This window comes from Trachurus trachurus, assembly GCF_905171665.1.
Source record: "Trachurus trachurus genome assembly, chromosome: 21".
In the NCBI taxonomy this organism is placed as follows: domain Eukaryota; kingdom Metazoa; phylum Chordata; class Actinopteri; order Carangiformes; family Carangidae; genus Trachurus; species Trachurus trachurus.
Genome location: NC_139899.1, coordinates 5,427,759 through 5,454,570, shown reverse-complemented (window position 1 = coordinate 5,454,570; position 26,812 = coordinate 5,427,759). Strand labels below are relative to the sequence as shown.

At 40.7% G+C, this 26,812-nt stretch overlaps 1 long non-coding RNA gene across 1 annotated transcript; it reads right to left on the bottom strand.

Moving 5' to 3' along the window:
- Positions 1-3,704: 3,704 nt before the first annotated feature.
- LOC311004322 lies at positions 3,705-4,617 on the bottom strand. The gene is made up of 3 exons (XR_014596303.1): positions 4,484-4,617; positions 4,079-4,140; positions 3,705-3,894 (listed from the first exon to the last, which is right to left on the bottom strand). It is a non-coding gene; the product is annotated as an uncharacterized lncRNA (long non-coding RNA).
- Positions 4,618-26,812: the final 22,195 nt, after the last annotated feature.

Below are 26,812 nucleotides of genomic sequence, written 5' to 3'. Positions count from 1 at the left end.
TCTATGGGTTGAAACACGGCTATTACAATCGATTTTTTCTATTGGCTGAGATGGAGGCAGATGACGTTTTGGAGGCAGCTTTCGTCACCGGCCACCAGCTCCCCGACCAATCAGCACCGGCTGCTGCCTGCCGCTAACGGTTGCTAGGCACTGCTGCGGCTAACGGCTGCTAACAGCTGCCTGGATGGGAATCGTTAGTGCCATAGACATATTGCGGCCGGCGCTAACGAGCCGCTAACGAGCTAACGAGCCGGCGGATCAGCTGTAGATGCACTGTCACGGCTCTGGCGTCCTCTCCTAGTAGTGTCTGCGCTACTAGTGCTGAGTCGCTCCTTAGTAGCTCGTTAGCGCTAGCAGAAGTGTCGATGTGTGTTTATTACTTTTTTTTCTCCTTTGTGTGATTTCGCGGGTGTGAATGGGGCGCAGGGGGGAGGGGGGATCGGAGAGTGCTCCTGAGTCCCGCCCATAATCAAGGCATTTTTTGAATTTCAAGCTTAGAGCACGTCATCCAACGGCCCGCCCACGGGGGGGTTTTAATCAGGGAGGTGTCATAGAGGATGTCACCAGTCACTTGAAATAGTCATGCCACATATCGTTGGAAAGCTAAAACTCTTGTGATTAAAGATATGCCGACCATTCCTAAATATAATCATCACAGCAACACTCGAATCAGACTATAAACATGCTAACAAAGTTCGTAAAAAGCCGATATATATCACGATTTGTGTCAGGGCAGGCTCAGGATCACAGGGTTTCCCCACAAACTGGATGTCGTTACATTCAGAAAAGTCCAGTAAATCCAATCCAGTAAAGTATTTAGTCCAAAACACACGGTTGTACCGGTAGATAACCTCATCCCGCTGCTGCATCTTATGAAATTACGCATTGTATATCCAGTAAATCCGTTTATTTCTCCTCATAAGTCCGGCGTTTACATGAAAACAATGTTTATTTCACTTTAAAAAATGGCGCTGCCCTCTGACCTTTCGATTGACAGCTCACTCGACCAATCACAAGCTCCCTGTCCCCGGCTGCCGCCTGCAATAGCGAATGAGTGGCTGTCCCTGCTAGAAAAACCAGCATAGACCAGCATAGCTGGTGACCAGCAAAACCAGCATGGGTTATGCTGGTCACCAGCAACACCAGCATTAGTTGTGTTTTGATGCTGGGATGCTGGTCACCAGTATCCCATGCTGGTTATTTATGCTGGTCACCATGCTGGTCACCAGTATCCCATGATGGTTATTTATGCTGGTCACCATGCTGGTCACCAGCATCCCATGATGGTTATTTATGCTGGTAACAATGCTGGTCACCAGCATCCCATGATGGTTATTTATGCTGGTCACCATGCTGGTCACCAGCATCCCATGATGGTTATTTATGCTGGTCACCATGCTGGTCACCAGCATCCCATGATGGTTATTTATGCTGGTAACCATGCTGGTCACCAGCATCCCATGATGGTTATTTATGCTGGTCACCATGCTGGTCACCAGCATCCCATGATGGTTATTTATGCTGGTCACCATGCTGGTCACCAGCATCCCATGCTGGTTATTTATGCTGGACCAGCAACACCAGCATTGTTTGATGCTGCCAGCATCCCAGCATCAAAACGCAACTAATGCTGGTGTTGCTGGTCACCAGCCTGGGATGCTGGTCACCATGTATACCTGTATTCTTGACAACCAAGCCAAGCTAAGATAATACAAACCAGAACAGTAACATGAAAGTATTAATTAAACTCTAGTACATTTTTAATTAAGTGTTTCACAAAAGTATAATGAATATATTGTAGGTATAATAAACAAATTGCAATACAATATGACCATTAACACAAATTAGAACAGATAGATTATATTAGAACAGATTGAACAGAACAGATTAGAACAGATTGAACAGATTAGAACACATAGATTACATGGAGATGGCCAGGCAGATGATTACATTGTTGCTTTTGATTTTTGTTTGTTAATGTCCATGATTTTTTCTGTTATGTATCTCCCAGCCCTTCCCAATCTTGATTGCAGTTCTGTCTCAGGCAGGTTTTTGTTTTCCAGCCAATAAATGCAATAAAGTTTTCCCACAACAGACCACAGACTACTTGAATACTCCTAATCAAATAAGTCAGTCCTTTGCATCCCACAAAGACCATGGGCCCTAGTTTGCTGGCGCAGCGCAGGTGGCGCAAGGTAGCGCAGCCGGTCTAATGCAAGTTTCGACCAGCGCAGCCGAGCGCAAAGTCAGATTGGAAGATTGGCAGATCGCGCTGCGCTGAGATAGGCGTGGCCGCGCAGCAGGGGGAGGCGTCACAGATTCAGCTTGGTGCAGTGGAAGTTTCGTCCGAAAATGTCCCGCCGAAGTTGCGCTGAAAGCTCGCCACCTCCAACCAGGTCTAGTCTCAGCGCAGCGCGGAGCGCAGCAGGTGCAGTGCAAGTTTGGCTGACTGACCTGCAGTGCACACACGTCACCAAGACCTCACAGGCAGATCTCCACAGTTCCAGACACATTTCAATGCAATAAATATCCACAATAACCACTATTTAATGCAACTAACGGAATCAACACGTGAATTTATATCTATATAGATTGTCCCGTCACATCTGACGTCAGATCAAAGCAGAGATCAAAGGCTGTCGGTGCGTAAAGGAAACTCCACCTGAATTAACACAGCAGGGACGAACTGGCACTGAAAAGCAGCTGTGGATGTCCCAAGCAGGACTGAGGGTGGATGACTGCATGTCGCTGCCATGTTGAGATACCACTCTGCCCTTGTGATGATCGCTGTATTTATTTATTTACTTATTCATTCATAAGCACGTGCGACCGCATCACGCAGCCGTAATGAAAAACAAAACACAAATCATCATCTCTCTTAGTCCACCACCACTGCCTCGGTATCAGATAGTCAGTATATAGCCTACTACAGTATATTCAGCATCTCTATCACAGAGAAAAAAAGAGAAAAAAAGAGACGGACAGAGAGAGAGAGAGAGGAGGACAGAGAGAGAGAGAGAGAGAGGGAGAGAGAGAGAGAGAGCGCGTCCTTGCTGATTTCATCCACATGGTGTGTGTTTATGTTGTGATTAGTGTAGCCTACACCTCTGATCTTATACACAGGGTTTGAATAAATGTGAGTTTCTTTATTAGTTTATTAGTTGTTGTTTCTTAGATTGCGTAGGGGTTCTCAGTGTATCAGATCAATCCTGGTTAAGTATATTAGTAAACTCATTATTGGTCACTCTGAGCTCGGACCTCCGGGGAAACAGCTGTTTCCTCCGGGGAGAGGTTCGGCCTCTGGCGTCGCTGTTTCCTCCGTCCATGTCAAAGTATAAAATGACAAACTTGCAGCGCGCATCACCCGCCGCGCAGTTAAAGGTGAGGAGAGGAGCTCCTTTGATTGGTGAAGATCTGACTCGGCTGTGTCAAACCCACTCCACGCCTTTCTCTCCTCCTCCTGTCTCCCTTCCGCCCTCTCTCCTCCCTCTTTGCCGTTTGCGCCGGTGGGAGGGACGAGGGGAGGGATTGCGCTGGCGTAAGTCTGACTGCGCGGCCCACGAATCTTGCGAAATGGACCTGGGCCACACCCCGTTGGCGTGGCGAAGCTGCGCTGACGTTAGACTTCACCTGGTCGACGAAACTAGGGCCCCATGTGGATACTGCTGTAAAGAATATAATACCTTTCAGTCCTCTGAGCTTTTCCGGCGTCAAAGGGGCTTTCGACGTTTTAGTTGTGGGACATGTTTTGCCAATCAAACTCCTCTCTGCCAGGGTCTTTGTCCCCCATGTGGCCACAGCCAGCTCCTTTACGAAAATGGAGTCCCGGGAGCTGGATTTAATTCGTTTCCAGGTGGCCCTGCGGATGGTAACTCCACCTCCCAACTCAATCTGCTGAATATCCGTAACACAAATACTATGTATTATACATACAAAAGAAAGAAGAATTATATGTTGGGGTAGCACTAAACACACAGAGAGACAGAGATTTTCTTTCATAATACTGTTTGCTTAGTTGTTTAGTTATATTTGTAATAGCAATGCAAGCATCCTCTGTAAAAAAGAACAAATAATGTACCTCATTTTCTTTTGGGGATTCAAGTGGCTTCACGGGACTCCCACTGCCAGACACTGACACTACTGTATACAGAGCATAATGTAAGATACCCAGCTTTCCAACATTAACTTGTATCAGAGCCTATACTTGAAAATACAGGGAATCACATGAAATACGCTTCTGTAGAATAAAACATAATTTTAAACTGAATCACTATTACATGAAGCAAATTATAAGGTTAGTTTTTAGGAATCGCAGTAATCACACAAGTTACAAATACTCAGAACAGGAGTAGTCTGTCAGACATCAATTGATGTTTACCCAGAAAAAACTTTTAAATAGCAATTTCATGTATAGCAATAGGTGAAATGATAGTCAAGATTGTTATTTCCAAGAATCCACAAGTAACATTTTGGTTGCACTTACTATCAGAGCTCCCCCTTGGACTTGGGCAAACAGGACCTTGTACCAAGACAATAACAGAGATATCACAAATAAGAGATCATGGAAAACATGGCAATAAATACTACAGTTAACAAACCTTGTTCAAACCTCCTATCTGGAGTGTGCTGAATTTTGAGAGTGCTATTTGTGTGTGAGCTATTATTTCATCAGTGCTTCAGTGCAAATAACTTGTTACATGACTCAGGGTTCAATGTGTAGCCTACCGCAAGGACAGTTGTGGACAGAGGAAGCGAGGGATGGAACTGTTACCTTTTTTTTTTTTTTTTTAAAGGACAACTTTTTCTGCCTTTGGCACATCCACTCAAATCCACATACAATTCAGTAGTCTCTGTTGTAGCAGAAAGTAGTTTTGCCCATGTAATCATAAAATCATATAATAGAAAAACAAAAGTAGTGACAAAGAGTCAAAAACTGTGTATGCTTTAAGTGATTGTCAGTTCAGTAACAAACAACAATGCAGTTTTTGTTTAAGTTACATTGTCAGGCCAGAGGTAAGGCAAACAGTATTTCCTCACCATTCATAGTCCTCAGCAGTTGTTGCTGCAACTTGATGTTTAATTTTCGGAGAGTCCTGTTTTCCGCCTCCAGGTCGCTGTTGCGGATCTCCTGCTCCTGCAATCTATATAGAGAGGAAATACAACATTACTAATTGAGATTACAAGAGATAATACTGTTTAGTGAACAGGTCAAGATTAATCTATCTACTTATGTTGGTGACAGGTAGCAGTGTACCTGCACGTATAGTTTGTCAATATCCAGGCACCACTACATGAAAAAAATATGGGTGGTGTGTGACACTCATCTGAGATACCTAAAGAAGGAGAACTAAAATGCTTTGCAACTTTGGCATACAATCCACAAAATATCAGTGTGCTTAATGATCTAAATGGTTTTAAAACACAAATATTTTTTGAATATAATGAGCACATGGTTCAAACATACTTCCCAACAAAATGTTTATATTCAAGGCTATTCAAAAGACCCTTACCTTTTTTGTGTGTCCTGTTGTAGGGCAGATAACCCTTTACATAGTTTCTGATAGTGCTCAAATCTAGGGCTGTGCGATACTGCAAAATTTGGTATCGATCCAATACCAAGTAAATACAGGGCCAGTATTGCCAATACCGATACCGATACTTTTTACTACTACCATCTCTATATTTTTTTGTAGGTAGCATATCTATTTTTCAGTTCCAGTGAAATAATTCATTTAGTTTTATTTCAACTGGCTGAATATATTCCCTATGTGACTGTCTGAATAGTCTATTATTCAGTCTGCTAAATTACTGTGATGACCAATTACACTGAAAAATAACATTAGCCTATCTAATGCTGGAGATGACTAAATCTTACTTTCACTTCACTATAAGCTACCTGGACATTCATATATCCAAATGGCGCTCCTCTTCCGCTCTGCCATCATGCAGCCACAGCAGTGCGCTGCTCGCCTCGCAGTGAGTGAGTGGGGGGAGAGGAAAGGGGAGGGGCTAATTGAGCATGAGTAAAGTGAGAGAAGAGCGGTGTTGTACAGCCAGTCGGTCACTCTGTAAATGCCTGGAGTTGTACAGAAGAGAAACTGAAACTTAAGAATCGATCTCATCACACAAGTATCAATCAATACCCAATACCAACGTTAGTATCGATACTATCGATATTTTAAATCGATCCGCCCACCCCTAAGTGCACTACAGAACGCCACAGGAGGTCTTTTATTATTTTTTATTATTCTTTTAGTATTTTATTTGTTGTGTATATTGTCTAGACATTGCAGGATATATTTTGTCATATATTTTCCTCCTTGTATCCTATTTATTTTCTATTTTCTCTGGAGCGGCCTGGCCGAATAATTTCCTTCGGGATGAATAAAATTTTATCTAATCTAATAATCTAATCTAATCTAATAATACACTGGGGGAAACCCTGGAAACAGATTGGGAGTCTCTTTTTTCTTAGCTCGCCAAGTGGCGAGACAGCTAAAAATCTGTCTCGCCACAGAGGAATCTGGGTCGCAAATGGCGAGTGGCGACCGCTAATTTCAAGCCCTGCTTGTATGCATCGCATTTTTCATTCTTTGTGGCAATGTTGTATGTATCGTCCCTGTTAAATAAACATTAAAATAAAAAAATAAATAAAAATACGTTTAGACACCTGTGCTTTACTGTAATTGAGTTTCACTTTTGCTTCCTGTGCTTACTATTATGCAAAACGAGTGCATCACAGTGCAAAATGTGTTTTAGTGGGTGAGAATATGTTTGCAAGTTGTGTCTAACGAGATGAAAAGTGCTTAAGGTTCTGCCAAAAGGGCGATCAATTCAATAAATGGGTTCAGGGCACTGAGCATTTGGTTTAGACGATGGGGTTTAGTGTTTTAGCAATTGAGAAAATCTGTAAGTTAGCAAGTAGCAACATTGTGTCAGCAGCTGATTTCCTTCTGTAGTTGTTAAAAACACCTTCATTCATGTGTGACCACAGTTTATACTGTCAGACATGACATGGAAGCGCCAGTAGGGTGAGCTAGACGAACTCTTAACAAGAGAGAGAGAGAGTGATGCACTGCTCTGTTTGCTTGTCTCAATAGGAGAGAAGAATAGAATAGAATTTTAGTTTTTAACACCCTGCAGTATAAGCATTAAGAGAACCCATGCTACAGTTTAAACTAGTCAGTGTGTGGACATGTAGGTGGGTCTTGTCACATTTAGGAACATTTCAACTACTCAGATATAAACAGGGAGGTACACACACAGAGGGGGGGAGGGGGGGCAGACAAGTGAAAGGGAAGTGAAATGAGATTGACTGCTTGAACAGCGTCATTGGTTCCACCCATCATACTGGAAAAGAGGAAGTTCTTGCTCATGTTAATTCATGGAACCTGAAACAAGTTTTCTTAGACACTGGAACTATGGAACTAACACGGTTGCAGACTGTGATATGGCTCGGTAAGATACCATCATTTAACTCATTTACACTCAGGACAGTACTAGAGTAGGACCTTGGTCTTTTAATACCAGTATATAAATAAGTACTTTTCCTTCTGCTGTCTGACCCTGGTCCTGTTGTAAACTCCTGAAAGTGTTGTGGACATTTTCACATGTACTTTTTCTCTTTCTGTTAGCGCTCAGAAATACAGCATAAAAAGAGAACACAAGCTAAGATACCATGATAGGACCTCTCTTTTTGACCTGGTTAAGCAGATCCTCTAGGGAACCCACTGAGAACATTTGTACCAGAGGATGAGACAGGAAGTGGTCTAAAATCTAAGCAATGGTTGTACTGTGCAGTCTAAAACTGAATAATTTCTTAGCTAAAACATGAGGTTGAATTGTGTTAAAGGCACTTTTAGGTTGTTTTCACACCTGGGCAAGAGGACTTGGTTTCGACTGGGGGGCTGAAAGTTGTAACATTGTTGCATTCATCACTTGCTTTGTTGAGTGTTCACACTGTACTGCAGGTGGGGAAGCTCATGCAAACTCTGGTGTGGACCAAACAAGCTAACTCTGGTTCGCTTGAAAACATAAGTCTTGGTTCTCTTGCAAATGAACTGTGGTTTGCATGCAGTGTGAACGCTCACCAGGCAAAACACAGGGCCACATGTAGGAAGTGTCACAATACACAACGCGTCTGTGTAACGTTAGCAACACCAGCACCTGTTTTCCTATATTTTTCTCATTATAAGAGTGAAATGCTCTCTGCCCTGCTGTCTAACCTAATGGTCTATTTGAATGGCTTGTTGAGCCATGTGCATCTGATTAAAAAAAAGAACAAACACACACCCAGAAATAGCTAAGTTAACATGCAGGGGGAATTCCAGGAAGCAGGTTGTATGAAAACTTACAGTAGGGTAACCCTGAGATGAGGGAAACTCTGGGTTTTCTATTTTAGAACTTAAGCTCTGCTGGAGCTGTCTGACAGGGGCTGTCCTGTCCTTCTCAATCCAGTTATGTTGAAGCAGAAATAATGCACATAGTTTTACGTCAGGAAGAGAATTTGTCCCATATAGATGAGCTCTCATTATCTGACGAGGACTGAACCGAACAGCAGGCCTATCGTACAGTATCCGAACAATCCTCTTATAGTTTTAATCACTTTGCAGGTTAATCAATCACCTCCCCAGCTGTCAGAAAAAGATAAATAATTCATATTTCATTTGGTTTTATTTGCTACGGATACAAAGCCACAATTAGTAGGCATATATTAATCTATTTTTTTTAAGTCAGTCTTTCTACTTTGCCACTGCCTCCAAGTTCACAAAAAAACAAGAATGGAACATTACATAACTTCTAGTAGTGTAGATCTGTGTGTGTCTGCCTCTAACACTAGAACCGCCGACATTCCAACACCCCCTAGAACCGCCGAGGGGGTAATTTTTACCCCCTCCACCACTCCGTCATCAATCACAAGGATGTCCTTTTTTTTAAGCAGTAAAGTTGTTCATTTTCATAATTTCTTTTAAATAATAAGTTGTGCTTGAAAAGAAATACTTTAAAATTTTGAATCTTTTGAAATTTTAACAGAGTTACATATATTTATTACATTTAAAAACACCAGGGGGGTAAAAATGACCCCTTGGCGGTTCTAGTGTTAAAGGTATAATATGTAGGAATTCCCCCCATCTAGCGGTGCGGTTGAATATCAGAACGTATTCTTGATGTTGCATTCACGTGAAATCGGGCAGACGTCAAGCAGACGCTACATGTAACAGGATAAACAAACGTCTATGTAAACAAGTGGTCCACCAGCACGAGGCAAAACAATACAGGCGTGACAATATGTTGTCATGGTGATGTCGTATCGTTTACCTGACCCACGTTTCACCGCCTTTCTCTCGTCGAGTAAAATGACATCCGGTTGGTTTGCCAACGGCCGTCTGCCTGACTGCACCTGAATGCAACATCATTGGGGCGGTGTTTAGCTCAGTTGGTAGAGCACCCGCCCCATGCAAGCGGCCCTATGCTGTGCGTCATGCCTCCTATTTCCTGTCTCTCTCTTTACTGTCCTGTACATTAAAGGCAAAAAAGCCCCCAAAAATATACTTTAAAAAAAGAGAAAAGGATCAGAGCTCCATTGATGATGGCTTTTTGTTTTTTCTAGCTGCAGGCATGAGCTCAACTCAGAGTTTTCAGTTCCAGAACAACTGATCTATCGTTTGTTCAGTCGACATTTAGCATGTTACAGTAACTCAGAGTTTCACTTCTCAGCAGAGGTCAAGGAGACACTCATCGGTGGAGTTTGTTAAACCTCCTCTGCTCCATGTTCGCTGTTAGTCTTTCCCGGTCGGAAGGGAGGGATCTCCCCTCTTACTTTGTCCAATTGACGAGCGTCCCTTTAAAGTGATAAGTGATATTGTTCAGAATGTTTGGTGAGCTCCAGAAATCACAGTATGAAAGCAGAACTGAAACAGGTGATGAATGCAACAGTGTTTGACTTTCAGCCCCCCAACGAACTGAGTCCTCTTGGTCAGGCGTGAAAATGATCTGACAGTCAAAAAACATGATGTTAGATAGATAGATAGATAGATAGATAGATAGATAGATAGATGGATGGATGGATGGATGGATGGATGGATGGATGGATGGATGGATGGATGGATGGATGGATGGATGGATGGATGGATGGATGGATGGATGGATGGATGGATGGATGGATGGATGGATGGATGGATGGATGGATGGATGGATGGATGGATGGATGGATGGATGGATGGATAGATAGATAGATAGATAGATATTAGTTGTGAAATATATCAAGAGGAGAGGCATGATCACTGATTTCACTGAAATCAAGAGGCAATAAAAATAGGATGCAAAAACCCCCTAAATATATTTCCATGGTGTAAAAATAAAAACACAAAACCAAAGGTTAGAAAGCGAAAAAAAAACAAACAGTGGATGTTTCGGTTATGTGGTTCTCATGCAGGCTATAAACAGACAGACAGGCTGTAATAAAAGTCTCACGTGTGGAATCTACTACTAGGCAATCAATCAGTCAGTTGCAGACATGACAAACATAGGACAGTAAAAGGAGAGTCTATTACATAAGTCAAACATGTTTAGTTTAGTTTAATAAGTTTATTTGTATCAGGGACAATGTAACAAATAACATTAGTCTCGAAATGAGAAGAGATGCCTTGTACCGGATTTAGCTCACTAGCTACTTTCCATCCGTAGTCCCTGGGCAGGTGAATAAGAACAATAGAAAGGTAAGAATGATCAATTTACATAGCGTTCTAAACATCCATACACATGTGCATGATACACCCTCTCACACATCACAAACACTCAAGACATATTTCATATCAGAAAGAAACATGCAGTTATTAAAATATTTCACACTTTGCCAAGGTTAAAAATGATTTAGGCTCATGATTAATGCTGACATAACTGGCTTCTTAGGATCCATTGTTTGACTTCCTGGGAAAAAACATTGAAGTCTGTACAAAGTTTCAGATTAGTTATTATTATTATTTTTATCTGTGCTCTGTGGTATGTCTGTCTGTTTTTTAATGTGAGGACTACGGACGGAAACTAGCTCTGAGCTAAATCCGGCACACTTACATGAGGCCACGGCGTTAAATTGTTCATTAATGTGCATTGTCTTCGGCAAATAAACAAATGAAATGAAAATGAAGTTGGAAGATTGTTCCATGATTTGACAGGTTTAAAAGAAAAGGCAGATTGAGCAAAGGCAGAGCTACGCGTAGGAATACAATCTCCAATTGAGACAGAAATTAAAGCTCTGGTGGAATGCTCAGAGCAGAGTTTAACAAAGGTTTTCAATAGGGGACGGGCAACATTATGAATTATTTTGTACACTAATCATCATTAAATTATCAAAGCTAAGCATTTTATATTTGTTAAGTATTTCAAAGTGATGATAGCCTACTGTTGTGACTTTCTGTCATGATGGTACAGGTGTAAACTTGTAATGTTTCTTGCCTTGTTTAGACTGTTAGAGTTGTAGATGTGTTCTGGGGGGGGAAGGGGGAGGGCGGCTGATGATGATACTGTCTCTGCAGCCTCTCCCTGTCTTCTTCAGTGCAGCTGTCGTACCACGTTGAGATGCAGTTTGTCAGCAGGCTCTCAGTGCAGGATCTGGAGCAGGTCTGGAGCAGGTCTCCAGCAGCTTCCCATCCAAGTTGTTCCTCCTGAGGAAGTGTAGTGGCCGCTGGGCATTCTTAATTACTGCCAAGTGTTGTCAGACCAACCAGCATCATTCACTTTTATTTCTGAGTCACTGAGACAAGGGCTGTGTTCGAAACCACATACTCCATACTACATACTTCCATACTGCATACTTCCATACTCCATACTACATACTAATCGATCATACAGTATGCAGAGTGTTCACACTGCTGCGTACTATGATAACCCACAATGCATTTCGCTCCTGCCCGAGCCGAAATCAGCCGCCCTGAAGCTGATTTCACTTAAGCTCTAAACTGTGTAAATATATAACTTCAGCAACATTTGAAACATTTTCAGGCGAGAAAGTACTACTTCGTATCCCCATGGTGTTGAAAAAATGACAAAATAACACCTATTTACAATTTTAGTCGGACGAAGTCGGACTTCTCTGGCGTTAGTAAAACCAGCCGTAATGAGCACTGTACTTCCGGTTTCTGTGTCAAAATAAAGCACCCGTTGCAATTGACCATAAAGAAAGCCGTTACAATGACGTCAGTGCTCTTACTTTATAAACAGGAAGTGAACCTGTCCCGACTGTGGCTAGCTTGGAAACGCCGTTTGGACCGACTTCGTGCCGTTAACGGAATTTGCCCGTTCAAAATGCCTTACCGGAGAGTTTTGCCTGCTCTGAGACGAAGATCCGCCCGCCGTCTTCGCTACATCATACTTGCTCTGGACTGGGGATTATTTCAAAATTTATAGATTTGGACAGCTCCTGTGTTTTCTGTGGCCATACTGAAGAAACTTTAAATCATCTGTTTTTTGAATGTAATGTAACAATGAAATTTTGGTCAGACTTGTGTTCTTATATTTTCTCCCATGTAAACATGTCATACTGCTTCTCCCTTAAAGATGTTATATGTTATTATGAAAATAAGAAGAACAGGAGTCTTCAGTATTAAGTTAATTTTTTCATTTTATTTGGTAAATACTTTATTCATAAGCAAAAGTTTGCAACCTCCAAACCAACCTTTTCTAATTTTTTAATTGAATTCAATTCTCTCTATAAATCCCTAGCCTTAGTTAAAAATAAGAAGAACACAACTTTTTTAGAAAACTATGAAAAGGTATTTATTGTACTTCCTGACATTTAATGGAATTTGTTAACAGTGATTATTACACACCTATGTATTGACATGACAATATTTATTTATTTTTGTTTTGTTTCTGTTTGTCTAATTTTCTTCATTTTCTACTTATTTGAATGAGATCCTTGCTGTATTTATTTATTTTATCCATTGTCTTTCTGAATATGAAACAGCTCTCGTGTTGTGTTATGTGTCAGTGTTTGACACTTTTTGTACACTTTGAACACTTAAATAAAAAAAAAATAATAAAAAAAAAAAGCAAGGAAGAGGCGGCCCTTGACGTCACGTTGCGTTGCATCTTGGGTAGTTTGAGTATGAGTAGTGACCTCATGATGTATACTCAACATTTCGGCCGAATCTAGTATGCATCCGGGAACTTCTCGCCTACTGCAAATCGCATACTGCGCAGTGTGAACATACTGCATACTCAAATCGTTAGTATGAGTAGTACGAGTAGTAGGAGAAGTATGCGGTTTCGAACACAGCCAAGCATATTACTGGTGCTATATCCAGTAATAGACTTAATACCATTCCACAGTCCTCAAGTGTTTCTGTTGGTCATGTCTATATGTTGCAGTGAACACACATACTTTTTATTCTTCTCAGGTTTCACATTCAACATGGTAAGAAACTGAGCACTGTTGCGAACCAAGGTTTTGTTTTCTGTACAGCAGCCATTTAACTTGTGTGAAAGAACAACAGTCTCAGTACAGATCAGTGGGCGCTGTTGCCAGTGTGTTTTTAAAATGAGCGGGTTTGATTCTTGTGTCGGACATCGTGCTTTTGACTCTTCCAATGATGACACTCTGGCCAATCAGTGGAAAGCAGTCGGTTGAGGTCATGTTTTAGTATCACCTCTCGGCTCACTTGGAACCCGGGCTGAGGTGTTAACAAAACAGTACCAGGTACCAGGTACTAGGGTCTAGTGGAAACACAAAAACACCATGTAGAGCCGAGTCACGCTAGTGGATTTTGACAGTTTTATGGCAGATACTGCACTTTTGCCTTGGTTTTGGTGCAGATACCGCACTTTGGCTTGGTATTAGCTCTTTAGAGAACACTTTTTCTTCCAGGTAATCACCTATAATGACAGCTTTGAGTTTCTTAGTTACCCAGGGTTAATTATAGGGACTGACAAGAAACTGCGGCACAAAGAAAACAATGCATCATTTTCAAATGTCCTACAGTAAAGCGCATGAACCACTTCAGTAGTCTGGGGCCGTTGAGTCGCTGTAACCAGGGCGAGAGAGACAGGCCTTTCCTTCAAAATAAAAGCACCAAGCTAATAAAATGCGATGAAACTTTTTAATTTAAGGAATATAATTTATAAGAAATCCCAGAGCCATTAAGTTAACCTTTTGCTTTAATTGTATTACAAGTTATTGTCTATTTTATAAGTTTTTTATGTTGGTGAACACTTTTACTTTGGTGAATTTGGTGATTTTCTTCTTGTGAGGTGTTGAGAGGGAGATAGTTGTTCTCACTCCAGGCCGTTGTCATATTCCTCTACTTGTCTTCTTGTATCAGTTTGCTGGGTTTGTAGGAATGACGAAGAAAAACAAGATTTGGGGTTAAGAGCCCTGGATTGTTCTTATTTGGTTTTAACACAATTTTTGTTTTTCTTTATAGCCTTCCATTTGTTTCTAATGCTGCCATTATCATCAGCAGCAGCAGCAACAAAGATGATCAATGGAACCAAAGGAGGCTCCTGGCTCTGGCAGTGCCACCACACCTTGACCGAACCATTCCAGCCTGAGCACAGCTACATTTACTGGCAGACCCTGAGCAACCCAGCAACTGTGATACATGTTTACACTAAAGGAAAAGAAGAGTTTCACCTCCAAAATGTCTCATTTAAAAACAGGACTGAAATCTTCCCTGATCAGCTTCCCTCTGGAAACTTCTCACTTGTCCTTAATTCACTGCAGCTGACAGACGATCAGACATCCTTTGAGGTTATATTTATCTTTGGATCATCTAAGAGGCTCTGTCAGGTGACACTGCATGTATCAGGTCAGTATTTTTCTGTCCATGACACATTGAACATTAAGTTATTGTGTCATTAACTCATTGAGTGCCAGCCCTTTTATAAAATGGTCAGTGCCTGATGCCAGCGTTTCGGGGCATTTTGAGTAATATTTCAAGACCCATAGAATATTTTGTACTATGACTCTGAAAACACCAAATAGCTCAAAGGAAAGAGGAGACTCTCTATTTAACTAGGGAATAAAACATTTGTTTGTACCTTGTTCCATTCTTGATTTATCTTAAGTTAAATGGAGCCTGGTTGCACCAAAAAGTGAAAGCTGAGAAAAATGCATTTTTGTGAAAGAGAGTCTCTCAAGAAAAACAGTGATATATCTGTTCTAATTTAGGCTTCAAAAACATGTAAGACATCTGAAAATTTAATTTCACATGTTTTTTCATTGTACAAAAAAACAAACAACTAAAATACAACAAGTAGGAGTCCTACTCTGCAGAGTGATGCCTGCTCTCCTCCTTCTCCTGCAGTTGCTGCCCCCTCAGCCTCTCAGGTGCACTTAGATTTTAAACCATCTCTGCCAAGAATAGGAGTGAAGTGAAGTGAAGGAGTTAACTTACATTTCACATGGTTATCCTGTGATAAAAAAAATTGTATGGAGTGCCCAGTGTTCGAGTGGTTGAGAGCCTGTCCCATGTAGCAGAGATAGAATTAGATCAAGATAGGAGGCTAAACAAAAATCATTCAGTAGGCTGGATTGATGAGAGTCTGAGTCACTAGCACAACCATGAGTGAGATGTAGAGAGACACAAAGTAGTATTCATATTGGTTGGACTTGGGTGTTGAGTAATTGAAGTAGAGCTTGTATATTTTCATGGGAACATGTTTGGTTCCCAGTAGTTTTAGTTAAATAAGGCCGGCCATGAACGCCACATGTCCACGCAGGGCAGCTTGCGGGCCGGTTCACTTGAGCTTATTGGCCGGCCGACCATGAAATCTCCCAGTCGCCCCGACGGCCACTCCACCCCTGTGTCGCAACATCGTATATGATATGTAACGTTATTTACCGCTTTAATGATTGATTTCTTGCCATCTTCGTTGTAAACAAATGCACATGGCCAGGAGTGGCCACGAGGGTTAGCAAAACAGTGGAAAAAATACTTGCATAGTTCCTCTTAAAGTTGGAAATATGATCATTTAATTAGTCAGTGGAATATGCCATTTTAAGGGCTGAGCCTATGGTAAAATACAAACTAAACCATTGTAGACCCTCCAAAGACTATTTAAAGAAATAAACTAAGACCAATTATGATGTTGCACACAAGTGTGTGGAATCTAAGCATGGACAGTCAACATTTTTTTAAAAAAAAGCAACATTTTGTCATCTCTAGGGGAGCGTGCCTATGTTCCCACAGCCCTATGTTCCCTCAGCCCTATGTTCCCTCTGGACTCTCTCTACCTATCTGGACTCTATCTATCTGGCCTGTCTAGCCTCTACCTGGTCTTTTTACTAAACTTAACCAACTCCTTTCTTCATTGCCTAAACCCAACCAATGGTGGGACCGAAAGGCTGAGGGAACATAGGGCCTAATTTTCAGTGACAACAAAAGTTAGAAATGAGGGAACATAGGGCTGAGGGAACATAGGGCTGTGGGAACATAGGAATGACCCCATCTCGGGATGAGAACTGCTGTAAGTTTGAGGCCAAATAATGATAGAGGAGTACAGGAGATCAGAATGTGAGCTGTGTGCATTGTGGGCAAGTGAAAGAGAGAGAGAGGCGAGGCTGTGACGAGAGCAGAGAGTTAGTGGAGCTCTGTGTGAAAGAATGTGAATGAAGCACTGTAGGCTGTAAACCTTTCTGTAAACGTCAGCACACGCCACCGCGTTCAACACTTCCCTTTTATATGACCACACAACTGCTCTCACTATCTGACTGAGATTAAAGGAAGTATCACTAGTAACAGCAGCAATAAGACTGCATCCCATGATTTTATGGTTAAACATCCATTCAGGGGAGTGGTCTTTACAGATCACGGATCAACTACGGTACAAAAAAACAACAACCACAAACTAACTCTGATCCTTTTCCAGCTCCCTTCCATGAACCAAGAATAGATATTTACCAAAAGGAGAAGACAGCAATCTGCAGTACAACAGGAGGCTACCCTCAGCCTGAAGTCACCTGGAGCTGCAGGGATCATCCTGAGGAACGGGAACGCTCTCTGGAACATTCCACCCTCGTGATCCCTCAGGAAGATGGCACCTTCTCCATCAGGAGCACGGCCAACATCACAGGGTTACGAGATGTGACCTGCAGTGTTTATAACCCCACTTCAGGCCAGACACTCATTGTAAAGAAAGACATCCCACTCCTCAAGACACCACCTGCTGGAGGTACTTGGTTGTTTCACTTTGTGTTTGTTCCATCTAGTTCCACTTACTTCAGTGAAAGGCTTGGAAACATTTTGGAGTAACCTCACCATTGACCATTCAGTGTAGACTCTAGACATCACTAACAAAAATGGAGCAGAGTTTAATGTAGTGACAGAAAACACACACCAGATTAGTTGAAACAAAATTGTTATACAAGACACGTGTGAAAGAAGGTGGTGACATGTTTTGATACATACTACCGTCTTCCTCAAACAAATTGATTGATTGTTTTTATTTCGTATGAATGACAGACATACATACATACGAAAAGGATAGGTAAGAAGCCAAGGCTTATGAGGAACCTACCCCAAACACTATGAACCCTTTTGCTCCATTACACCAGATTAGGAGCGAACCAAGTGACAGAAGAGCATTACACATAACAATAGAAGACAAATAAAGATAAGATAAGATGTAGGCTACTTTATTGTCCCATTTGCGGAAATTTGTCTAGGGCATGAAGTGCATGTTGCATACAAACATTACAACAGAACAGGACTGTAATCACAAGAAAGTTAGATACAGCAACAAAGTGGTCATACAGCAGTGCTTTAGGATACACTGTATTATCAAGTACATATAATAGAATAATGCATTTTCAGTGATATATAGTTTGTAAGAAGATTAAAAGCAATTAGTAACTAATATACTGTGGTTAAACATTAACTAATAAACTAAAAAAGAAGAGATCAGCTATGACAAGTATAGACTTCCTCAGTCTACTCTTGTATATGCACCTTTCTGTGTCAAGGTTATTTTGTCTATTATAATTTGGAAAATGTCAAGGTCACACAAAAATGATAAAATATACAAGTCTAGTGTACAACTCATGAAAATCATCCTCACTGCCATGAGTCCTCTAAATACAACGCTTACAATCTACATGTTTCATGCTGTTCATGTTTCTGAGGTCACATGTTAAAGAACTGACACTGTGTTGTGTTTGTCTTTCAGGACTAATTGCTGGGTCCTTGGTTATCTTCGTCATCATCAGCAGCAGCATCTTTTTCATCATCATTTACTGCATGAGTGAGTGTTTTCACTTTTATCTGAAAGTGTATGTAAAACAATGTATTCAGTGTGTTGTTTAGAAGGAAGACAAGTGTAGGTCTGGTAGAAATACAGTGAGTGCCTGTGCTACATTATGTTTGCTTATTTGTCCTGGAACAAGCATTTCTTCTGTGGAGATCTGAATATCTGTTAAGCCATTTAGGATATGATAGGAATGTATTTGTTTAAAACAGGGACAATGCAATAAAACATATTATTATACAAGGTATAATATGTAGGAATTCCCCCCATCTAGCGGTGTGGTTGCATATCTGAACGTATTCTTGATGTTGCATTCACATGAAATCGGGCAGACATCAGACAGACAACAGACGCTGCATGTAACAGGATAAACAAGCGTCTATGTAAACAAGTGGTCCACCAGCACGAGGCAAAACAATACAGGCGTGACAATATGTTGTCATGGTGATGTCTTATTGTTTACCTGACCCACGTTTTACCGTTTCCGTGGTTACCTACGGTCACGCTGCCACTCAACGTAAAAAATGGCGATGCAACATGGCCGCCTCGGTTCGGTGCGTCACCCACTTATGTATTTAAAACGACTTGTAACAATTCATTCTAAGGTACGAGAAGGCTTTCATTTGTATGCAGGTGTGATTCCACTTTAGTGAAATACGTATTTATGAAAGAATATTTGATTTTTGCTAATAAAAAGCCAAATAAGTTACATACTGGGGCTTTACTCTTGTAAGACAAGAGAAGATGCCTTGAGCCAGGTTGTAGCAACATTTGCTGATTTCCACCTGTAGTCCCTGGGCAGGTAAGAGAAAGACAGATAACAATATTAAGATCATTGATATGAAATTGATATGATCTGGTATAATGATATTTAAAAAAATAAACAAAATAAACTAGCAAAAGCAGGGAACAATCATGAAATGCACAATTTAATGTGAATGAACCTCATATTAGACCAAGGTGGATGTAAATCCTACTGTTATCCCCCTCATATTTCTTGTTTCAAATTGATTTCCTTGCTGAGGAATGGGAAGATTGTCATCTTACTGTGCAGCCACTACTGTCCAGATGTGGGAGATCTGAGCTGGTGACACTGTGAATATGAGAGTGTTGGGTTTCCCCTGTGATAGAATCATGACCTGTCCAGGTTGTCCCCCCTGCCCCTGGCTACAGGCTACGGACAGGCTGCCTGCTTGTTGATGAAGGTCACTGCTGTTGGAATACACACACAGCTCAGGCACTGAAAAAAGTAATTGTTTCAAAAAGAAAAAGAAAAACATTGATGGTCATTAAAAGAGGAACTAAGCAGGATTTCTCCCGTGGCTATGCTACATTTTTACTTTAATTAAAAATCTCCGGAGTAATTGTGATCATTGACTACATGACTTGTTACAGTGAGAACAGAGGCTTTCTGTCTTCAAGGCAAGGCAAGGCAGGGCAAGGCAAGGCATCTTTATTTATATAGCGCATTTCATACCAAGGCAACTCAATGTGCTTTACATATAGACAAAACTTTTTTTTTTTTTTAAAAGAGAAGCATAAAACAGAATAAAAACAAACACACTGGTTTGAACTCTGAGCTCCACTATCTGACCTGAGTCAGTAGATCTCAGAGCTCTACTGGGTTTATACTCTACTAACATGTCATTCATGTATTCTGGACCTAAACCATTCAGTGATTTGTAAACCAGTAGCAGAACTTTAAAATCTATTCTGTAGCTGACTGGGAGCCAATGTAAGGTCTTAAGAACCGGGGTGATGTGATCTGATCTCTTTGTTCTGGTTAAAACTCGAGCTGCAGCGTTCTGAATGAGCTGCAGCTGTTTGATGCTTTTTTGGGGGAGACCAGTCAGAAGACCGTTACAGTAGTCTAGTCTACTGGAGATAAAAGCATGAATCAGATTCAATGATCAGTTTGGGACATGAAACCCTTAATTCTGGATATGTTCTTAAGTTGATAAAAGGCTGATTTGGTGACTGGCGTCTCACGGCTGAAACCCAACCTTCAACATCAGTGTAGTACCTGGCCGCCGCCCCGGTGTCCTAGCTCTCGTCTCTGCAAATCGCAACACAAACACACTCTGTAACCGTAATCTTTTGTTCATGACGGTTAAGACTACACAAACACACACGTTATCCACCGCTCCATTTATCGATTTTTCGCCGGCTTCGTTGTAAACAAATGCACATGGGCGAGAGGAGCGTAACCAAAACAGTAGAAAAGAGAGCGGACTTGCATATAGTTCCCCTCTAACATAATTAAAAAGCAGTCATAGAGATACATACACAAATACAAATACAAATCCAACAGTTATCTCTGAGGAAGTGTCAGGTGTTTTGTTCTGCCCATTGTAACTAAAACATTTCTCTTCCAGGAAGGAGAAAGAGAAGACACATCATGGGCCGACAGAGCAGCGTGGTATAAGAGGAGGCTGGTCATCGCCTCTCCACGGCAACAAGTGATGCTGAGAGGCTGAAGCATGTGCAGGAAAGACATAGACTTACTGTCCCTCTTCCACAGGCAGCCCAGCCTTACCTCCCTCCCAGAGACAGGTGTCCCCACAGGACAGGACAGGACAGGACAGGACAGGACAGGGCCGGATTCCTTCAAGAGCAAAAGCTGCTTCAACCTGGATGTAAAACACAGCAGATGTCACAGTAACATCACAAGACTGCAGACACAGCAGTCGTAAAGACAATATATCGCCTGGGGGGCATCGCATACTCAGTAGAGCAGGACTTATAGCACATAAACAGATGCTATAGTCCTCTCTGCAGCGGCTCGATTCCACCCTGCGGCCCTTTGCAACGTGCCCTCTTCCTCTCTCCCTTTCCTGTTTTTCTCCAGCTGTCCTGTCAAAAATAATCAACCCCCAAAATACTAGTAAAATAAATATATAGCCTGGATATAAGAAGCTAATCACGTCTAAGTGCTTGTAATGGACTTAATATCTTTAGATATCTGTCTGTGTTTCTTTATTGGTGCATTTAATGCTGTATGTGCCCACACCTCATGTCATATACAGCTCTGGAAAAAATTAAGAGACCACTCCCAAAATGATCAGTTTCTCTGGTTTTACCATTTATAGGTATGTGTTTGAGTAAAATTCAATTATATTTTTTGTTTTATTCTATCAACTACCGACAACATTTCTCCCAAAATTGAAAAAAAAAAATTGTCATTTATTGGCTGAAAATGACTAAACTAGTCTAAATATCAAGTCTTTTCAGACCTTGAATAATAATAATGCAAAGAAAACATGTTCATATTTATTCCTAAACAACACAGCAAGAATATTTTAACTCAGTAAGAGTTTATAAATCGTTTTTTGTGGGATAATGTCAATGTTTAATCCCAGCAGTGGTTTTTATATAAAACCAGATGTGGTTCAGGTGATGACCTCATCAGTGTCTCATTAAGTAGAATGAGTTGTGTTTGTGTTGGTGTTTAAAAAAGAGAAGAAAAGAATGAGTGTCGTACATGTAGAGATGCTTTTAAGAAACATTTGTGAAAGTGGTCTCTTATTTTTTTCCGAAACAAACAAGACACCACTTTCACAAAATGTTTCTTAAAAGCATCTCTACATGTACGACACTCATTCTTTTCTTTTCCTGAGTTAAAATATTCTTGCTGTGTTGTTTAGGAATAAATATGAACATGTTTTCTTTGCATTATTAATATTATTCAAGGTCTGAAAAGACTTGATATTTTTGTTATTTAGACTAGTTTAGTCATTAGCCAATAAGCTCTAAATGATAATTTTTTTTTTTTCATTTTGGGAGAAATGTTGTCGGTAGTTGATAGAATAAAACAAAAACAAAAACAAGAATTTTACTCAAACACATACCTATAAATAGTAAAACCAGAGAAACTGATCATTTTGGGAATGGTCTCTTAATTTTTTCCAGAGCTGTATATTTTTATATGATCACATCATGACGGGGTCAAAGACTCACACACTCATCTCTCACTACTCCTCTCCTGCTAAGTTACTCCTGAAATGTGCAATAATCATACAGTTCTGTATGTGGTGTGAATTTACTGTCATGTAGGCTAATTGTCACTGTTCTGAGTTCCATTGTGTAATTTTCTTTGCCAGTTTTTTTTTTAATGCATAGATTTATCGTTTCAGTTTCCTCTGCTCAGCAGGTATATTCTGTCAACTCTACTGTACTGTACTTAGTTTTTTTTTTTTTTTTTTTTTTTTTTTAACATTTTCTCATCCTATTTTGAAACAATATTTTTTTCACTATAGTAACTGTACAGTTACACAGAAAAACAAAGATACATAGGAAATTGTACATGTGGGTTTTCGTAACCACTTCCTGTTTATGTGTAAACATGTGATCTGGTTCTCCATGATTGTTGGTTGAAGTTACGGTAACACTTTATAATAACTACACACTATTAAGCATGAATAAATAGTGAATTCTTCATCTATAACACATGAATACTCATTAGTATGTAGTTTATAAATACAGTTAGTGCTTATCAATGATGAGTAAAACATTTTTAAAAACGTTTTTTTTAAACATACTAAAGGGTATTCATTTAATGCTTAACTAATGCTTAATGGTGTGTACTTATTATAAAGTGTTACCAAAGTTACAGACTGAACCAGGAAGTTGTATCTGATGGAGGCAGGGAAAGACAAAGATATCCCTGTCTTAAATATAATAAATAATGTCTAAGATGAAAGATTTGCTAAAGGAAGAGGAGAATAGAGCAGCTTCTGTTTGAAGCCAGTTTACAGTTTGGACAGACTTGTTCTTCAGTGGGAGCTGGGTCCTGTTGGTTCCAGCTGCTTCCAGCAGAGGGCAGCATAATGTCTCAAACCTATTCTGTCTGTTGAGTTTAAACTCTAGTCTACACTACTGGTCAGAGTCTGCAGGTTTTAAAGACCTGCTGGCTCATGTAAATGAAACATTTCTCAAACATAGTTGGAGCCCAGTAAGTGATATCTAGTCAATAAGTTAAACTTTTATTCCCACATGGCATGCATCCTATTGGGAAACCCGAGTAGAACTGGCCCATGGATTCTACATTGGGAAAATTCAAAATGAGAAGTGTATCTTAACAAAATTGGGGGGGAAATGTCCCAGGAAATAATATAAAAATTTCAGGGAAGTTTCTTAAATAAAGACAGCAATCCAGTAGAAACTGCAGCATGTGGCCCTAATCTGCAAACAGTTTTAACCTTGGAGGTTAGCAGGGTCATTTCATTTCAGTTTTTCATTTGGAGTCAGACTGTTTCCTCCTGTTCCTTCAGTTCCTTTAGTAATATCTTAATGTGTAGAGAACTCTTCAAACACTGTGTCAAACACAGCATGACCACTGATATGTGAAGTGAATAACACACGTTATTTAAATTACAATGGCACCTGTCAGTGGGTGGGATCTGTCAGGCATCAAGGGGACATTTATTCTTCCCAGTTGATGTATTGGAAACTGCAAGAGGAGCAAAGTTTGTGTTGTCTGATCCCACAGAAGAGTCACTGTAGCACACGCTACTGAAAAAGTTCATGGTGGTTCTCTTCGAGTCCAGAATGTTATACAGCATCAGTGGTGTTATTGAGCTGAGCTAATATATAATATAATAGTTGTACAGAGAGTGAACCAGAAGGACAGTGAAGCCAAGAAGTCACCTGATTTAAAAGAAAGGAAAAGAAAAGAATAAGTAATTTCCCCTTGTTTCAACAAAAACAGTGTTCATACTGTGCGGTACACCCAGAGCACATAGGGTGTATCAAGAGGGCTTTTTAAAAATTTAATTTATTTTTTTATAAATTATTTTATTGGCCCATAGAGTGAAGTTATGAGCACATGTATCTGCACGTGTGATGTTATTACTGTGGGCCTGAAATTCTCAGGGGTTTTGTATCATAGATGTTTAATGTATGTACTAATACACGTATGACAGGCATTTCAGATGTGTTCATTTATACCTTCATGTACACAGTGGTTGTATATATAACTCCTCGTTGTCCCTTTAATACAACATACAACTCAACCGTGTGTGTGTGTGTGTGTGTGTGTGTGTGATGTGATGCAGTAGTTTGTGTATTGATGTTAGAGAGCCAGTGCTGACTAAAATGTTGAAGTTAGACTCCATTTGAATTCCCAAATGATTTAGATTACATGCACAATGGTGATCAAGCAATTACAAGGACAATGGATTCAGTGGAGTCTTCTGTAGCTTGAGCTTCACCTTCCTTTCCCTCATTGCCAGACAGACAGACAGACAGACAGACAGACAGACAGACAGTCATGAGCAGAAGCTTATGGACACACTTTGGATCCATTATGGTTTTAGAGACTGAGCCTTCTCAGCCACTGCTTCCATTCTTTTCAACATGTTGATCCAAACATGTTGAAAACACTTGGAGAAGTCCTGGGATCCACTTGAGCAGTGCGCCCCTCCTCCCTCTCTGGAGCCCCTTGTCCCTGGTTCCCATGTCTGTGTTGGGATTAATCCCTGAACCACAGGTGTAATAATCCCAAACAGAATGTAGCTGCTGAACACTGGGCCTGACAGGGCTCAGGCCCCGGGCTGCTTTGATCAGGGGCCCGAAAGCTTCCTGTTGGTCCACAAATTGAGCCTGTAGGACCTTGTCTCAGAGGCGAGGGAACAAAATAAAGCACACTTATCGTACAAAAACTGCGACAGAGTGTTTGATAGACTGACTGTATGATGTAGCTTGTTACCACAGGCAGCTTTCAGTTCCCATGAGATGTGAATCTAAAAACTACAGAGCAGAAAACCACATTGTTGCTGCTGACGTAGAGGCAAAGCAGAACAAACAGCCTGATTGAACATGAATGAGACAGTAAATGTCACATCACTGTTTGCAGGGCGGGGGCTGATATCTCTTGTACAGATTCATCAGAATCTGAGTCTCAGTTCCTCTTTCTCTCACTCAGCAGCAGAAAGGTCAAAAGTTTCCTTTAAAAAATTTTTTTTATATAAAGTACTGGAAACCAATATGGTTTTCATAAAACTATAAATACAAAACTTGATTGTCAAACTCCTTTCATCCAAACTCTGACACTTCTATGCAAAACCAAAGACACACCTCAAAACCCAGGATCAGGTTCCATCTGAAAAATTATGTTCCGACTTTGGTGAAACCACCAGGCGAGGCACAACAGGCGGATAGGGTACAGATATCACCATAGTTTAGAATACTTATTACATTGAGACAACATTTTTTACAGAGGGGATTTTCTATTTATCACTCTGTAAATGAGAAAATGAGAAAATACTGTCACCAGCCCTTTAAAAAAATCTATTTTTGCCATGTTTTGGGGAATAAAATGTTGTATAAATCAGGATGTGAATGATATATCAACAATCCCCTCTGTAAAAACCTTCAGAATATAGACAGGAATGAAACTGGAAGGTTTGGTGTCTGTAAGTGCTGCTGAAGTGGAGATTTCTAGCTCAGATTATAAGAGACCGGCCTTGAAACATTTGTATTAAATTCCATAGATTGTTATTGTTAATCTTACTTTATTGATTTGTTGCTGATACAAAGGAAATGACCATTTTTTGAAGCCAATGACATTGTGCAGGAGAGAGCGCCTGACATGACATGTGTCAGACAACAGTCGAATGGGAACTTCTGGTGAATTTAGGAGAAATCTACAGATGGAAGAACACAAAGTGAAGTCAAATAAACACATTCATATGGATTTTCTATCATTTCTTTCCACTAGTCTGAAAGAATACATGTTATTGAAGCAAAAAAGCCCCAAATCTCAAAATGTATCAGTTTACGGAAACTTAAATTGAGCCGTGTCTCATCAATGGAAGTAGATGATAACTGGAAGGTGATAAAAATACACTCACTACGAACTTCACACTAAGCTGTAGTTCCTCTTTCTGCTCTGGGCCTCACCTCTCAGTGGCACGACATCCACAAGACAATGGAAACATTAGTCTATTTCCCGCTGACACGACTGCATCGCATTATTTCTACAGATCTGTCAGCTGCACATTCTACATTCTACAGCTCCTGTTCTACAAGGGTGGTCCACTGGGTTCAGGTCTGGAGACTGGTGAGGTCAATGAAGTTCACCGAACTCCCTGGCATGTTGATGAAGCCAGTTAATACCGTTCTACACAGGTGCATCTGAATAAAGTAGAACATGATGGAGGTCAGCAGTCTTCTCCATGATAGTGGAGCTGCAGTACTGAACCAGCCCAAGAGACCGTTTAAAGGCTCAGGAAGATTTGGAGTTCATTACCTGATTAGACTGTGACACCATTAGGTTACATTATTACACGGCTCTATTGAATGCTGCTCTCTGATTGGTCCATCGTTTCGTTCTACGGTCCGTTATTTCTGTATAATGACCGGTCGTCAAGTATAACAGACCGTTGCTAGGGACGCCGCTCTGATCAGCGCAGCACAGAAAAGAGAAACTATGCAGGATATTTACCTTGTGTTTCTTTTTTTTTACCGGCATTAAACAGCTTGGGACTAATAGTGATGTTAGATAAATGACTTGTAACTTGTTACCGGGAGAGTGGAGGCTTATACATCATGGCTGGAAAACATTCAATAGAGC